The sequence below is a fragment of the Diuraphis noxia genome, unplaced genomic scaffold (assembly GCF_037042655.1).
Source record: "Diuraphis noxia isolate RWA-SAM2 unplaced genomic scaffold, SU_Dnox_SAM2 contig0003, whole genome shotgun sequence".
In the NCBI taxonomy this organism is placed as follows: domain Eukaryota; kingdom Metazoa; phylum Arthropoda; class Insecta; order Hemiptera; family Aphididae; genus Diuraphis; species Diuraphis noxia.
Genome location: NW_028301713.1, coordinates 11,123,526 through 11,129,496, shown reverse-complemented (window position 1 = coordinate 11,129,496; position 5,971 = coordinate 11,123,526). Strand labels below are relative to the sequence as shown.

The 5,971-nt window shown below is 38.9% G+C and overlaps 1 pseudogene; it reads left to right on the top strand.

Annotated features, from left to right (window-relative positions):
* Nucleotides 1-4,998: 4,998 nt before the first annotated feature.
* Nucleotides 4,999-5,971, top strand: LOC149056721 (uncharacterized; annotated as a pseudogene).

Sequence of the window (5,971 nt, the reverse complement as noted above, 5' to 3'; positions counted from 1 at the left end):
AGTTGGAGTCGGTTGAAGGAAATTAAATTACTGAGGAAAAGAGATTTTTATAGCATGTTGACAGAGTCGGAGATAAAGGAGGACAAATACACGCACACGAAGGAGGCCTGGGACCACTTTGATTGTAACACGTTGGGTGAATACAGCGATCTCTACCTCAAAATCGACGTGTTACTGCTGGCGGACGTCTTTGAAAACTTTCGCGAGTTATGCTTGTCGACGTATCATTTGGACGCGGCGTATTATTATACAGCACCAGGACTGAGTTTCGACGCGATGTTGAAGTATACCGGAAAAAAGTTAGAGCTGATGAGTGAATATGATATGTTATTAATGATCGAAAAAGGTATAATATTATATTTAATATTGAAAATATATTTATATTTGTACATATTATTATATGTATAATAATAATCTTTTATTTTTTATAGGTATTCGTGATGGTTTAGTGCAAGCAAGTATGCGATATGTGTAGCGGGATATTTCCCGAACGGCCACTACTACTATTATTATTATTATTATTATTATTATTATTTCTATCATTATTATTATTTTATCGGACGCCTAGCCGACAGCCGTTAGTAGTAGTCCAGCGACATTCGGCGATATTGTAGGCCGTGGCGCTCGTCGCTTTTTATTTGTATTTGAGTATTAATTATTATTTTTATTTTACGCCAGGCGGTCCCGATAGTGGCGGGATACTGGCGAAGTGTTGTGTACTAATTATTTATTATATATATATATATAAGTGTAATAATATGCAATAAATGTCAACGCGTATAACTATATTTTTGTTGTTCCTGAAAGTGCCTTCTGACCTACAAATTCAGAAGTGGAATTCGTTTGGGTAGTATTTGAAATCAAGATGTTTCGAAATTAGAACGTAAGTGTGTATTATTTCATTATAAGTCGAAATGAGCGAAAATTCGGCTTCAACGTCTAAAGCTGGTCACGAGGTTTTGTCTCCGAGATGATTGCGTAATGGTTCGGTTTTGCCCAGTTCTAGTGACGTCATAACGTCAGTGAATAATCGAGCGAATGAAGATACCGATTCTCAACGACCATCGTCAGTGTTACCACAGTCGCACCCAGTACCAGTTGACAATCAGTTATTAACCAATGTACTGTTATCGCTAATGGAGCAAAACAAAGTGTTGTTGTCAAGATTGGTAAATGATAGTACACCACCGCTTGGGGTCGTTATAAATACAGTCGATTACAGTGCCAAAGTGTTATCATTTTTATTTATCATTGTTATCACATAATAATATGATAGTGTCACCTATATCTAAATACCTAAATCTTAATTGACAAAATAAATTATTATTAAATTATTATTAATAATTATTTTTAAATTATTACAAAATTTATTTTTTCATGTTAAATATTATAATAATACAAATTAGGGCAGAATTTGAGTCTCCTGGTGTAATTGGTTATTCTAGTCGATTCACATCCTTTCTTAGTAACAGTGACTTTCCGAGAAGAGACGTGTGACAATGCTTTTGTAGTTTAATTGTCTACGCCTTTTTTACGATGACCTCAGCATGTTATTTTATATTAATTGCCTACTTAGTTATATCACTACTCATAGTAGAAACTTACACTATGTTTTGAATATTGATAGGGTACGTAACATTATTATTAATATATAGTATCTTAATTATATTTTAGAAATAGATTATTCGTTAATTATGTGAATATTAATAAATATTGAATGTGGATAATATACATTTATTAACTTTTAATAAAAAAAAAATTATAATATTATAAGGAAATTTTGCCTTAAGTTTAATGTATTTTGTCAAAAATTTGAACTTTAAATGCTTATAAAAAAAAATCGTGTCTATGTATTTTTAATATTTTTAAACTTCTGTTGTAAAAATATGTAAGGAGCTTTGTATTAAATTTTCAAGTTTTTCTACCGAACAAATAAATTTTTATCGATATTTATAGAAAAAAATACCAAAAAAGTTGAAAAATTAAAATGTCAGTAAACAGTTTAAAACAAATTTAAATATTTTTAAAATTTTATCAAATATGGAAAATTCTTATATAAACATTAGTCAAAATTTCAAGTATCTGCGGCACCAAAATAAGGAAATCGCTAAAAGTGAAAATCCAATGTAGTAAAAATTTAAATTAAAAATGCTTATAAAAATTTAATTTGAATTTCCGGTGGACTTTTTATTTCTAATAAAGATTGATAAAGTTTTAAGGAATCTTGTATTAAATTTTCAAATCTTAGATTTAAAAAAAAAATTTATTATGAATTTCTAGCTTAAAATAATTTGTGAATTTTCGTGATTTTTACGTATTTTGTCAAAATTCAAACTTTGAATGTTAATAAAAAAAAATTGTGACTATGAATTTATTTTATTTTTCAACTGCTATTGTAACATTAAGAGCCTTGTATTAAAATTTCAAGCTTTTCTGCCTGACAAATAAATTTTTATCAATATTAATTTAAAAAAAAAACTAATAATGTTCGAAAATTTCAAATGCCTATGAATAGTTCAACTTAAGTCGAAAATTTTTGAAAATTTAATGGTGGATAGAATATACTTATATAAACATTCGGTGAAAATTTCATGTATCTATGGTCATTTTTTTAATGTTACATCAAAAACCAAAATCGATTTTGTCGAAAAATGAGTGTGCGTAAAAATTCCCGTTTTTCCTTTAAATTTTAGATTGTTTTTCTCGATTATTTAGAAAAGTATTAAGCATTTTTCACTTTCGATCCCCCCCCCCCCCCCACAAAGTACCAACTAGATTCACTTTCTAATTTAACTAGGTACTGAAGTCAAAAATCGAAACACTTTTACTGCCCCAAAACGTAATGAGACACACACAAAAAAAAAACACACATCATGGTAAAATCAATACATTCATCGTTCCGCTCGGAATCCAAAATATAAAAATAAAAATAAAAATAAAAATGTTAATAATTTGTCACTAAAAAATATAAAAATAAAAAAGTCTACAATTTGTTACTTAAAAACAAAAACATAAACTATGAAACTTCAGTTATATAACAGTCTTTGCTAAACAAACTAAACTTAAAAAAATTTGAAATAATTGTTCATTAGTCACTCAAGCACATTTTTAAAATTTTGCCAAAACCAATATTTTTCTACTCTATTATTTTTTAAATCATCAATTGAATAATATCTGATTCATCTTTAGCAGTCATACGGCGTTGGTTAGGTAAATTATTAAATAGTGTTTCATTCATTTCGTGATTATGAGTATCACACATTTTATCCAATACTAATTTATCCATATCATTTTTTTTTTATTGAGTAATTAAATGATGGACACTCTTGTTTAATTGTCCTAAATAATGTTATGCAATAATGTATTATAAAACAAAACATATTATTATTTATATATATATATATGTACTATTTAGAATACTATATTGATGTAACTCTTCTCTAAACATGTTTTTTTTTTATGTGGTGGAAACCCGCAGCGACATAGGCCATTGGGAGTGTTGATGGAGCTGCGATCGCCAGAGCTGACTTCTCCGCGGCCAGGAAGGACCTACGTTGGGAGATTAGAAAGGCCAAGGAGCAGAGCTGGAAGGAGCTCTGTAACCAGGTTGAGTCTAACCCCTGGGGGGAGGCCTACAAACTGGTCATGAAGAAGTTTGGTGACGGCTCCACCAGACTGGCCTGCAAAGGCAGAGAGCTAGCCATCTCGGACCACCTGTTCCCGGCGGCTCCTGTCACCAACTGGGACCTCATGTCTCGGCCTGAAGTCATGAACATCTTCGAGCCCTTCGACCCTAACTCGGATGAACTGGTCTTCGACACCTTCAATCCTGAGTTCAAGGTCGATGAACTTCTAAAGGCCACCAAGAGGATGTCTTCGGGAAAAGCGGGAGGGCCTTCCGGCATCCCTAACGAGATCCTCAAGAAGATCATACAAGCTCGTCCCTCGTCCACGCTGAAGATCTATAATAAGTGCCTTACCTCGCTTACTTTTCCAGCCTGCTGGAAAAAGGCTAGATTGGTGCTGTTACACAAGGGCCCGGAGAAACCAGTGGAGGCTCCTTCCAGCTTCCGACCCATCTGTCTCCTCAGCACTCCGGGAAAGGTTCTGGAGAAACTCCTCCTTCAGAGGCTGGACGATCATCTGGACTCTAGATACACCGGTCGGGCTCCAAACCAGTTCGGGTTCAGAAGGGGCATCTCGACTGAATCTGCGGTGGAGGTCGTCACCAGACTAGCAAAACACGCTGCCAAGGGCAACCACAGGCAGGTGGAGCTTTGTAGCACACCAGCACGGTCACCCTCGATGTTAAAAACGCCTTTAACTCTCTTCGCTGGCCGGTCATTGATGAGGCACTAAGGAAAAAGGACACTCCTGAGTACCTGGTGCGTATGATTCGTTCCTGGCTTTCGGACAGAGAGTTACTGGTAGGAAACAACAGGGTGGCAAGAACTATGACGTGCGGCGTTCCTCAGGGATCGGTCCTAGGACCTACCCTTTGGAACATTGTTTATGACGACCTGCTCACCATGGAGGTCCCTCCGGGTGTCCAGATGATCGGCTTCGCTGATGACCTCGTGGTTGTGGGATTGGCTAGGACAGACGAGCAACTTGAGGATCTAGTGAATCCCGTTCTGGGCCAAATCGACGATTGGATAGTGAGGCATGGACTACAACTGGCTCACCAAAAGACAGAGGCTGTAATGCTGACGAAGAGATGGGCCTACAACCCTCCCCGCCTCAGCATTGGAGGTCAGTCGATCGACCTAAAGAAGCACCTTCGGTACCTAGGAGTCATCCTTGACACCCGTCTCTCCTTTGGGAAACACGTTGAAACGGTCGCCAAAAAAGCGGCCACATCGGCTGCAGCTCTTTCCAGGATCATGCCCAACATCAACGGGCCTGGTCAATGGAAGAGAAGACTCCTGGGATCTGTAGTCGAGAGCCAGCTGCTCTATGCCGCCCCGGTGTGGGCAACTCCCGTCTGCGGCACTGCTAAATCCATCAGAAATCTTAGGAGACCGCAGAGGGTGGCCGCCCTGAGGGCTATCAGAGCCTACAGGACGGTCTCGGACGAAGCCGCCTTCCTATTGGCGAACATGCCGCCAGCTGACCTTATCGCTCAGGAGAGGACGAGGATCAGGAGAAGGTTCAACGACGCACCGATCCCAGGAGAGCCACCTGTCTCCAGAAATAGGATCAAGAATGAAGAAAGGAAGGCTACCATCGTAGAATGGCAGACGAGGTGGTCCAGTTCAAGCATGGCCGCCTGGACTCGCCGCCTCATCCCCGATCTGGTTAGGTGGTATAACAGGACGACTCCAGTAGTCCCCTGGTCCTACCACATGACACAGGCGCTCACTGGACACGGCTGTTTCCAGTTATACCTCCATCGCTTCGCCAGGGCCGCAAGCCCAAGGTGTTTCCACTGCCAGTGTCCCTCGGATACAGCAGAACACACCTTGTTCCACTGCGAGAACTGGAACGGTCTACGAACCGACCTCTCTGAACGCCTCGGGCATCCACCAACAACAGCTGATGTCCCCGACATACTCTGTGGTCCTCTACTCAAAGACTCTGCGATGCTGAAGAGACTCTCAGACTCTTCTACAAGATGGTGGAAAACATTCTCACCGTCAAGGAAGAGGAGGAGAGGGCTCGACAAGCCACAGGAGCTGAAAGATGAAGTCAGTACGGGATTCGAAAGCGGCGGGCTAAGCCGGCTTGAGAAGATGTCATCAGTACGAGATGTCTAGGATGGCTAGCTAGTCCGGTCCGAGAAGAGGCGCCAGAACGCGATGTCTAGGGCGGCGGACGCGGTCGGCCCGAGAAGATATATGAAGGGATAAAAATATTTAAAAAAAAAATAAACTGTTGTATAAAACTGCTGTGAGGGGATATAGCGGGTTAATCTTGCTTGTCCCTACTTACGATGCTTGTTTTGTAAAGTCATAACAGGATTGGGGCATTC